Here is a 12,500-nt window from a genome sequence, read left to right on the forward strand (position 1 = left end):
TCTTCATATCGATCTATTATCCACCTCTGCATCTATTCTTTCTTAGCTAAACGGGTGGAAGATCCATCCAATTTGGTTATATCATGGACTCAAAAAACGGATCTGAATGTGACTGAAATGCACGATCTTCACAGGTATCACTTTTCACGATACCTAAAAGGTGGAATAGCGATTTTCGAACCATTTCCTATAAGAGAAAGGTTTCCATTACTTTGAGAAATGGATTCTATATCAAACTATAGCTATTGCATTAAAGAAGAAAAGAAACTAATAGAAGTCGAAGACGCGGAATGGTAGTGAATAGAGAGAAAGATTCTTCTGGTTTTCTTGTTCCTGAAAATATTCTATCTATCTCCTAGACGCCGTAGAGAATTGAGAATTTTCATGTCTTTCAATTCTCGTACTCGTAATTGGAAAGTTACGGAAGGAGATCCATCATTTTGCAATGAAAACTACATAAAAAACTCTGGACAATTTCGAAATCAGGCCAAGCGTCTTAATACATATGCAAAAAAATTCATTATTGGCCCACCATTGATTAGAAGATTTAACTTGTATGAATCGCTATTGGTTTGATACGAATAATGGCAGTTGTTTCAGTATGTTAAGGATACAGATGTATCCACAATTCATTTAGAGTTACTTAATAGCCTATTTCTTATACCATATCTCTATCCCGTGAAATTCTCGAGCCGAAAGATGGATGCATATGCTATGTTTCATTTTGCTAAATGATATCAATTAAACGGTGTATCAATTCCATAAATTGGATATAGCAATAAATAAATCAGCAAAATTCTTTTATTTTAGATAGAAGAAACTTTTCTTCTATCTAAAATAAAAGAATGTACCCTTCTATCCAAATCCAATTTGCATCGATAAAATAAATCCAAATTCCAGTAGTAGATGAATAATTGCAAATTTTTGTGTGTACGAGATTAGAATAACTTCAAAATAACTGACATAATTTTTTATTTTTCCTGATCAGAAAAATACATGAAAAAGAAAGGAGGTAGAAAAATTTTTGGATTTATGGTTAAAGAAGAAAAAGAAGAAAACTGGGGTTCTGTTGAATTTCAAGTATTCAGTTTCACCAATAAGATACGGAGACTTGCTTCACATTTGGAATTACACAAAAAAGATTTTTCATCGGAAAGAGGTCTCCGAAGACTTTTGGGAAAACGTCAACGTTTGCTGGCTTATTTGGCAAAGAAAAATAGAGTACGTTATAAGAAATTAATCAGTCAGTTGGATATTAGGGAGCGGTAATTTCATCGTTCGAATTTTTTTTCTTATTTTATTAGTAGTCTTATAGTAGTCTTAGATTTTGCATTTTGATGAGCCTCGTTTTGAGGAATTCATGGAATAATCCATTTTCATGGAATAATGAATTAAGGAAGAAAGGATATGAGTCTACCGCTTACAAGAAAAGATCTCATGATAGTCAATATGGGCCCTCAGCACCCATCAATGCATGGTGTTCTTCGACTGATCGTTACTCTCGATGGTGAAGATGTTATTGATTGTGAACCCATATTAGGCTATTTACACAGAGGAATGGAAAAAATCGCGGAAAACCGAACTATTATACAATACTTACCTTATGTAACACGTTGGGATTATTTAGCTACTATGTTTACAGAAGCAATAACGGTAAATGCACCAGAATTCTTGGAGAATATTCAAATACCCCAAAGAGCCAGCTATATTAGGGTAATTATGTTAGAATTGAGCCGTATAGCTTCTCACTTGTTATGGCTTGGACCTTTTATGGCAGATCTCGGTGCGCAGACTCCTTTTTTTTATATTTTTAGAGAGAGAGAATTAATATATGATCTATTTGAAGCTGCTACAGGTATGCGAATGATGCATAATTACTTTCGCATCGGAGGAGTTGCTGCCGATCTGCCTTATGGATGGATCGATAAATGTTTAGATTTCTGTGATTATTTTTTACGAGGAGTTATTGAATATCAACAACTTATTACACAGAATCCCATTTTTTTGGAACGAGTTGAGGGAGTTGGTTTTATTAGCGGAGAAGAAGCTGTAAATTGGGGCTTATCGGGCCCCATGTTACGAGCTTCTGGAATACAATGGGATCTTCGTAAAGTTGATCTTTACGAGTCTTACAATCAATTCGATTGGAAAGTCCAATGGCAAAAAGAAGGGGATTCATTAGCACGCTATTTAGTACGAATCGGTGAAATGAGGGAATCAATCAAAATTATTCAACAGGCTGTAGAAAAAATTCCTGGGGGCCCTTATGAGAATTTAGAAGTCCGATGCTTTAAGAAAGCAAAGAATTCCGAATGGAATGATTTTGAATATCGATTTCTTGGTAAAAAACCTTCACCCAATTTTGAATTGTCAAAACAAGAGCTTTATGCAAGAGTGGAAGCCCCAAAAGGTGAATTAGGAATTTATCTGGTAGGAGATGATAGTCTTTTCCCCTGGAGATGGAAAATTCGTCCACCCGGTTTTATTAATTTGCAAATTCTTCCTCAGCTAGTCAAAAAAATGAAATTGGCTGATATCATGACGATATTAGGTAGTATAGATATCATTATGGGAGAAGTTGATCGTTGAAATGATAATAGACAGGGTACAGGTAGAAGCTATCAATTCTTTTTCGAACTTGGAATTATTAAAAGAAGTCTATGGACTGATATGGATTCTACCCATTTTGACCCTCTTACTGGGAATCACAATAGAAGTACTCGTAATTGTGTGGTTAGAAAGAGAAATATCCGCATCGATACAACAACGTATTGGTCCTGAATATGCTGGCCCCCTAGGACTGCTTCAAGCTATAGCAGATGGAACTAAGCTACTTTTTAAGTCTGTCAATCAAAATTAGTCAACTTGAGTCATGAGTATAAATGAAATTTGTTTTTTCTGTACGGAAATTAATGCAAGTCATATTCTCGAGCCGTATGAGGAGAAAACCTCCTATACGTTTCTAGGGGGGGCTTTGTTTATCTACATCTATCCCAATAAGCTGTCTATCGAATCGTTGCAATTGATGTTCGATCTCGAAGAGAAGGAAGAGATCTTCGAAAAGTAGGTTTTTATGATCCGATAAAGAATCAAACTTGTTTAAATGTTCCAGCTATTCTCTATTTCCTTGAAAAAGGTGCTCAACCTACAAGAACAGTTTCTGATATTTTAAGGAAGGCGGAATTCTTTAAAGAAAAAGAAAGAACTTTGAGTTAATTGAAGAACTAAATGAATAAAAAACTAGGAGAGGCTCACTAGTATCCCTTGTTGTCTAACTATTTAGAAATAATTTGCCTCTTTCTTAATCCTATTTTTGACTGGATTTATGTCGTGCCAATCCAACATAAGCCTTTATTTTTTTGAGTTTTTCTATCTAATTTTTTTCTTACCATTGTATTTCCATTGACAAAGGTCCATTGAACATCTAGAATTTGTAGATGGATAAGTCTCTTTATCCTCACTCCCTATTAGGTGTTTTGCCTACACTTTGCTCAAATGGTAGGGTTGTCCCTCTTGTTTGTACTCTCATACAAGATTTATTTATTTATTTAAATAAAAATGCTAAAAAAATGACAATTTTACGATCGTGATTGGTGCCACTTTTAACCTTAGTGAAATTTAACCAGACCCGTTCCTTTTGGTATCTGAGTGTTTTCAATGGTGATAAAATCTTTCTTTTAATGTCTTGCTATTTTAAGATTTTGACAGGGGTGTGCGGTGTAATTCCATTGATTTTTGGATTTCGATCGTATCTAAGATCCTAGTTTATCTGGGTTGCTAACTCAATGGTAGAGTACTCGGCTTTTAAGTGCGACTATGATCTTTTACACATTTGGATGAAGCAAAAAATTCGTCCAGACTCTTGGTAGAGTCTATAAGACCGCGACTGATCCTCAAGGGTAATGAATGGAAAAAATAGCATGTCGTAATAAAATCAATTTCTTATTTTGGATTTTTGGAATGGAATAAAAAAATTCTGATTTTCTGGGTCTAATGAATAAATGGATAGAGCCCGGCTCCAATTCTGGTAAAACAAAAAGCAACGAGCTTAACTTCTTAATTGGAAGAACTCCCTGATCTAATTAGACGTTAAAAATAGATTAGTGCCTGATGTAGGGAAAAGCTGGTTTTCCTATGAGTAGACCTTTGATTTTTTCTTTTTTTTTTAGAAATCCTAATTATTCTTGATTTTGGATTGAAAAGGATGTTATGGATTGAATGTGTAAAAGAAGCAGTATATTGATAAAGAGACTGTATCCCAAAGTCAAAAGAGCAATTGGCCTGCAAAAATAAAGGATTTGTTCTCTTTTGTAATTAGAACAAACATAAACAAATTGGATAGAAAAGGAGCGGAAAAAGATCCGTGGATTAGACTCCTTTTCTTCCCCAGGGGTTTGTATTAAAAAATGCAACACCCTGTTCTGACCATATTGTACTATGTATCACCATTTGATAAACCGAGAAATATTTCTCTCTCTCTGATTCAAGTAGAAATACAAATGGAAAAATTCGAGGGTTATTCAGAAAAACTTAAATTTCCTAGACAATATTTCGTCTACCCACTACTCTTTCAGGAGTACATTTATGTGTTTGCCCATGATTATGGATTAAATGGTTCCGAACTTGTCGAAATTATTGGTTCTAATAACAAGAAATTTAGTTCACTACTTGTGAAACGGTTAATGATTCGAATGTATCAGCAGAATTTTTGGATTAATTTGGTTAATCATCCTAACCAAGATCGATTATTGGATTACAACAATTTTTTTTATTCTGAGTTTTATTCTCAGATTCTATCTGAGGGGTTTGCGATCGTTGTAGAAATCCCATTCTCGCTACGAGAACAGTCTTGTCCGGAAGAAAAAGAAATACCAAAGTTTCAGAATTTACGATCTATTCATTCAATATTTCCTTTTTTAGAAGACAAATTTTTGCACTTACATTATCTAGCACATATAGAAATACCCTATCCTATCCATTTGGATATCTTGCTTCAACTCCTTCAATACCGGATCCAAGATGTTCCATCCTTGCATTTATTGCGATTCTTTCTCAACTACTACTCGAATTGGAATAGTTTTATTACTTCAATGAAATCCATTTTTATTTTGAAAAAAGAAAATAAAAGACTATTTCGGTTCCTATATAACTCTTATGTATCAGAATATGAATTTTTCTTGTTGTTTCTTCGTAAACAATCTTCTTGCTTGCGATTAACTTCTTCCGGAACCTTTCTGGAACGAATCATCTTTTCTAGGAAGATGGAACATTTTGGGTTAATGTACCCTGCTTTTTTTCGGAAAACCATATGGTTCGTTATGGATCCCCTTATGCATTATGTTCGATATCAAGGAAAGGCAATTCTTGCATCAAAAGGAACTCCTCTTTTGAAGAAGAAATGGAAATGTTACCTTGTCCGTTTGTGGCAATATTCTTTCTCTTTTTGGACTCAACCGCAAAGGATCCATCTAAACCAATTAGAAAACTCTTGCTTCGATTTTCTGGGGTACTTTTCAAGTGTACCAATAAATTCTTTGTTAGTAAGGAATCAAATGCTGGAGAATTCATTTCTAATAGATACTCAAATGAAAAAATTCGATACCAAAGTCCCTGTTACTACTCTCATTGGATCTTTAGCAAAAGCCCAATTTTGTACTGGATCGGGGCATCCTATTAGTAAACCAATTTGGACCGATTTATCGGATTGGGATATTCTTGATCGGTTTGGTCGGATATGTAGAAATCTTTTTCATTATCACAGTGGATCTTCAAAAAAGAAGACTTTGTATCGACTAAAGTATATACTTCGACTTTCATGCGCTAGAACTTTAGCTCGTAAACATAAAAGCACGGTACGAGCTTTTATGCAATGGTTGGGTTCGGTATTTTTAGAAGAATTTTTTACGGAAGAAGAGCAAGTTTTTTCTTTGATGTTCGCCAAAACAACTTACTTTTCTTTCCGTGGATCGCACAGTGAGCGTATTTGGTATTTGGATATTCTCCGTATCAATGATCTGGTGAATCCTCTTAATTAATCATTAAACAAAACTAATAAACTAGAAATGATTGATAAATGATCAAGGGAAAACTTTCACAGTTTCCATTCTGAAATGTTCTCTGTACTATAATAAATAGTAAGTGAATCAACTTACTACTAAAAAAATTAGTAGACTTCCTCTTCGGAATAGAAATAGCCTATTTCTACATAGGGAAAGTCGTGTGCAATGAAAAATGCAAGCACGATTTGGGGAGAGGTTTTTTCTCTATTGTAACAAGGAATAATTATCTACTCCATCCGACTAGTTCCGGGTTCGAGTCCCGGGCAACCCATATGGAAACTAGAAAGGAGCAATCTGAGTTTTGATTTTTCACTCACTTCATTTACAAAATTTTTTGGTTTGGTAAATTTTGTTGTATGGATATACAACTGTCGGGGCTGGCTTGGTTGACATTGGTATATAGTCTATATTATACTGTTAAATAACAAGCCTTCTATTATCTTTCTAGTTAATACGTGTGCTTGGGAGTCCTTGCAATTTGAATAAACCAAGATCTTACCATGACTGCAATTTTAGAGAGACGCGAAAGTACAAGCCTGTGGGGTCGCTTCTGCAACTGGATAACTAGCACCGAAAACCGTCTTTACATCGGATGGTTCGGTGTTTTGATGATCCCTACCTTATTGACCGCAACTTCTGTATTTATTATCGCCTTCATCGCTGCCCCTCCAGTAGATATTGATGGTATTCGTGAGCCTGTTTCTGGTTCTTTACTTTACGGAAACAATATTATCTCTGGTGCCATTATTCCTACTTCTGCGGCGATCGGATTGCACTTTTACCCAATTTGGGAAGCTGCATCTGTTGATGAGTGGTTATACAATGGTGGTCCTTATGAGCTAATTGTTCTACACTTCTTACTTGGTGTAGCTTGTTATATGGGTCGTGAGTGGGAACTGAGTTTCCGTCTGGGTATGCGTCCTTGGATTGCTGTTGCATATTCAGCTCCTGTTGCAGCTGCTACTGCTGTTTTCTTGATTTACCCTATTGGTCAAGGAAGTTTCTCTGATGGTATGCCTTTAGGAATATCTGGTACTTTCAACTTTATGATTGTATTCCAGGCAGAGCATAACATCCTTATGCATCCATTTCACATGTTAGGTGTAGCTGGTGTATTCGGCGGTTCCCTATTCAGTGCTATGCATGGTTCCTTGGTAACCTCTAGTTTGATCAGGGAAACCACTGAAAACGAATCTGCTAATGAGGGTTACAGATTTGGTCAAGAGGAAGAGACTTATAATATTGTGGCCGCTCATGGTTATTTTGGCCGATTAATCTTCCAATATGCTAGTTTTAACAACTCTCGTTCTTTACACTTCTTCTTGGCTGCATGGTTTATACGTTAGCAGGTAAACCATGAACCAGAATAGAAGAGCCTGACTCTCAATGTGTACGAGGATTATAACCCAATCCAGTTCCAACTTTCTCTACTGTGCTTCAACTATATTATGATTAGTCCTTTTCTTTACTATCTACCGTCCTTCTATTTTTTTTTAGTTATTCACTGGAGCAATTATATATTGAAGTCAATCTGAGGCAAGTGTTCGGATCTATTATGACATAAGGATTGGGTGCCTAACGGACTTTTTTTATCTTGGATTTCTCCACGTAACAAAAAAACCTTTTTTTAATTTAAAAAGCTAGTCTATTTTTTTTAAGAGTATAAGTCCCTATCTATATCTACTTTCCTTGAGCATAATATAGATTTTTTTATTCGATTCCAAATTCCAAGATAACTCATTAGAATTATTAATAAGATGGTCCTGATATATTAGCAATATTTATATTGCCCCTTTTTATTCGCTTTATTACTTCTATTCTAGACCCTATCGTTTATCCTTATGAAATATAATATAAAATAGAAGGCAGAGGAAAGAGATATAATGAAATTCTTGATTCGATCTTCCGACCTAATTTATTTGATTAATGGATCAACAACCAAACCCCCATTTTCTGAAAAAGGAGAGTGGTCTTATTCAAATTCAAAGCGCTTCGTAATCTTCAACCAGTTCTGTGCTTCAATATAATTTCCCGGAGTAAGCGCTATAGCTTGTTTCCAATACTCAGCAGCTTGATCAAACCAAGCTTCTGCAATTTCTGAATCACCCTGTAGAATGGCCTGTTCTCCCCGGTCGGAATAGGTAGTTCCTTCCCCTAGAACCGTACTTGAGAGTTTCCTACCTCATACGGCTCAGAAATTGCTATCTTAATTTCCCTTGTCTTAACTGAATTCGATTTCTCAAAAATCGATCCAATTTCTTCTTGGGTTACGCAGAAGAAGTTAATTACCTAAGTTTCAAACCCTAAATTTTGATCAATAATCAGTTTGATCTTTTCTCCCACCTGCAGAAAAATGAAGCATAGATAGACCTATATCCTTCGTCCGAATTTTCTGAAAGGTAACTATCTCGGTTTCATATATGAAATTTCTATAGAATCCTTGAAAAAGACTTTTTCCCCATAAGCAAGAAAAAAGAACTTACTATCTTTGGGATCTGATACTACACCGCTGCTTAATCCCTTAGTGGATCGGCTCTATTACATAAGCGGATTCCTAAATTTTGCCCCATATCATGGGATAAGTAAGCAGTTTTTTTTAGTTGTATCGACCCAGTCGGTCACTAATTGATCTTTACGGTGCTTTCTCTATCAATTTGAGAACTCTATCCATAGAGTAGTATAGGCCATACTTTCTTTCTTCCTATTTTGATTCTCGTGAAGTGTCCTTTCTTCCTACAGCTGATAGGGCAAAATCGTTGTTTTGACGATCCCTATGTAGAAAGCCCCCTTTTCTAGTAAATACTAGAAAATTTGATCCTTTCTTATTTTTCTTTCTATAGTGGAGATAGTCGCACGTAATGACAGATCACGGCCATATTATTAAAAGCTTGTGGTAAGAAGGGGTTTCGTTCTAGTGCCCGGAAATAATATTCCAAAGCCTTTGTATGCTCTCCATTGCTTGTGTGTATAAGGCCTATGTTATAGAGTATATAACTTCGATCATAGGGATCAATTTCTAGTCGCGTAGCTTCATAATAATTTTGCAAAGCTTCCGCATAATTTCCTTCGGATTGAGCCAACATCCGTTACGGTCGTTCGTTCTATTCAAAAAATCTCCGTTCCAAAACCGTACATGAGGTTTTCACCTCATACGGCTCCTCCCTTCTGTACATAGTACTAAGCGAAAAAATCTAGAGAATAAAAATAGAATTAGTTCCATCTCATTATGGACCGAAAGGGGCTGGTATTTTTCCAAGAAATCTCTAGCCAACCTTCCCACAAGAGGTTTTTCTTAACACCAATGAATTCTATTAATGCTAGAGGAAAACGATAGCTCCAAGAATTTCTTTGTTCTCAACGCCTCCTATTTAGAGGAATTAGCCACTTCAACGATCTTTGATGGTTATAGGGGTATCCAAAGTACAAACTTGATGGTTGTTTGTTATCCCAACCATTCTTCCCAGCCCTGATACCAATCAGGAAAGGGTTAATTTCTAACAAAGTTTTTCTCTTGTTGATTCCTATTTCTAGGTGTAGTGCTTTTATCCCCTATGCTACCTATTAGTACTAGTAGAGTAGGATTAGCCTGTAATACAGAACCTATCCTGTAGGTGTAACCTTTCGCTCAATACTAAAATCTACAATTGAAGCATCCGAGGCCGCGTCAGTCGAGGATACACGACAGAAGGAGTTGTTAGTTCACCTCACCTTCCCTAAGCGTGGGTTTCCCTTACTAATTTGGTTTTCTCTCCGCGAACCCCCACTCTTTCTCGTAAAACCGGGGTGTAGGTAGGGCTAAAAAAACAAAAAAAAGAGTCAAATCGCACCATCTCTATAATAAGTAAATGCCCTTTTTTCCCCGGAGGTTGTCGGAATTATTCGCAATAAAATATTGGCTACAATTGAGAAGGTCTTATCAATGAAATTTCCATTTATACGGGATCTAGGCATAATTCCCAACCCATTCTATCATTCTATATAGAATTCTTTTCATTCCTTCACAAAATAACATAAAAAAAAAACAAATCCATTCAATTCTTATAAATCGATCCCTATGCTCCAAATGGATAAGAGAGGTATTTCTGCTCAGCCCAAATTCTCTCTTTTTCCTTCTGTTTGAACAAGAAGAGATAGAAAATATTTGACTAAGATTGGATTTCATTCCACTTTCCTATTTCTTTTCTCAACAACAACTTCTCTCATCAACTATTTCGCATTTTCAAAGTCATTAATCGTCCCATACCCTATTTTCTATTTGATTGTATGGGGTAGGATACCTTATGCAAACAGAATTCTAGGGTTCCTTTTTTATCGAATAAGAAGAATTCTTCCATTCTCTTTTTCTTTGGTTTGGGGAAAACCCAAACTAAAACTTTTCGAGGGAGCGGAATTCCTAGTAAAAAAATCCTGGACCCGTCCACTTAGATGAAAAGGAATTTTTCTATCTAATAGAACAATGGAACTCTCGCGCGGTTGTGGTTGTACCTGTACTGCAGGAATAGGAAAACTCGCTATTCACTCAGTTTTTTTTCCATAATAAGATTATGGAGGAGAGATGGCCGAGCGGTTCAAGGCGTAGCATTGGAACTGCTATGTAGACTTTTGTTTACCGAGGGTTCGAATCCCTCTCTTTCCGTTTTTCTTAATTCAGCAACGTTAATGATTACAATGTATCAAATCAAATGACAATTTATTCCAGCAATAATACAATACCTTTATTTAATAGAAATTCTCTATACCAAATTACTATGGTATGTAAAATACACATAGAGGAAAGAACAAAAAACAAAAAGGAATCCTAGGGTTAATCCATTTCTGTTAGGTGAATGGGAAAATACGAATTAAGAGCCTTAGGTCGATTTAGTTCGGGGAAAGGGGAAGGGGAAGAAAATTCTATGAACCTTTCCGTTTTTCCTTAAGTTCAAGTTTGACGAGAGTAATATTCTACAACTAACAACTCATTTATTTTGAGACCGACCCACTTCCTATCCAGGATTTTTTTTACTAGTCCTTTATATTGCAATGTGTCAATCGTCAAATGCTTTGGCAATTTCCCCGGGTCGGATGAAGCAATAGAATTTTGAACCAGACGTTTTGATCTTTGGTTATCCTTCGTAGTAATAATATCTCGGGGTTTGCAACGAAAACTTGGTATATCGACTATACGACCATTAACTAAAATATGTCTATGGTTAACTAATTGCCGGGCCTCGGGAATGGTTGAAGCCATACCTAATCGAAAAAGGATATTATCCAAACGCATTTCAAGTAATTGTAGTAAAACCTGACCTGTTGAACTTTTTGCTTTTCCAGCGATATGTACATATCTAAGTAATTGTCGTTCTGTCAGACCATAATGAAAACGCAATTTCTGTTTTTCTTGAAGACGAATACGATATTGTTCTTTTTTCCCAGAATGGAATTTCTTTTTCAGATTACTTCCGGATTTAGGTGTTTTTCTAGTGAGTCCTGGTAAAGCTCCCAGACGGCGTATTTTTTTAAAACGAGGTCCTCGATAACGGGACATGAAGACTCCTTTTTTTATTGAAATTTCATTTTACACAATTAATTTCATTGTATTTACATTACAGAATACATCGAAATTAAAACTGAATTAAAGTAAAGGATAAACAGAGTAAAATCTACTAAAAGTACCACAAAAAAATGGAATTTCATCAACATCTGAATTTTTGTATATATATTATTTATTTTATTGTTTTGTATCTAGCAAAATTGTAGGGTAGAACGACATAATAGATCCTGGCTTCTCCATTTAATTCGGAGAAAAAGAGGTATTTTTGTTCATGGAACATTGATAGAGAAAAAAGCCGACTATCGGATTTGAACCGATGACCCTCGCATTACAAATGCGATGCTCTAACCTCTGAGCTAAGTGGGCTTACATAACAGAAATAGTGTAACAAATAGAAATATGTATAGTATAGGAAATCCGTAAAATGTCAGATCTTAATTATTAATCTTAGCTATTAACTAGTTCGAAATTGGAAGTTCTACTTAGAAAAAAATACTAGAACTTCATAAAATAAAGTTAGATAGATTTTTTTGAACTTTCTTTTTTCTCTAATTCGCAAATCTATTTTTCTAATAGAATCTATTCCAATTTCTATATTGAATTTGATTTTAGATATTTTTAATTTGATATGGCTCGGACGAATAATCTAATACATGGAAAAGAATAAATAATATATATACGAAAACATAATAAAGAGAACATGCGAATTTCTTGTATTTTCAGTCCATCATTATAGACATTTTTTGAGATATTTTGTTTTTTTTGTTATTTGCTAATAATTTAATGATTAATATTTCACTAAGGAGAACATAGAATCATAGCAAATGAAATTGCTAATTCTGATTAGCAAAAAAAAAGAATGAATATCAAGCGTTATAGTATGATTTTGAATACTCTAAAAAAGGAAC

The 12,500-nt window shown here is 35.1% G+C and overlaps 2 non-coding genes across 2 annotated transcripts; one reads left to right on the plus strand and one right to left on the minus strand.

Annotated features, from left to right (window-relative positions):
• The first annotated feature begins 10,608 nt into the window (after nucleotides 1–10,608).
• TRNAS-GGA (transfer RNA serine (anticodon GGA)) lies at nucleotides 10,609–10,695 on the plus strand. The gene has a single exon. It is a non-coding gene; the product is annotated as a tRNA-Ser (tRNA).
• Nucleotides 10,696–11,885: 1,190 nt separating this feature from the next.
• Nucleotides 11,886–11,958, minus strand: TRNAT-UGU (transfer RNA threonine (anticodon UGU)). Its single transcript has one exon. It is a non-coding gene; the product is annotated as a tRNA-Thr (tRNA).
• Nucleotides 11,959–12,500: the final 542 nt, after the last annotated feature.

Source organism: Oryza sativa, chromosome 4 (assembly GCF_034140825.1).
Source record: "Oryza sativa Japonica Group chromosome 4, ASM3414082v1".
NCBI lineage: Eukaryota > Viridiplantae > Streptophyta > Magnoliopsida > Poales > Poaceae > Oryza > Oryza sativa.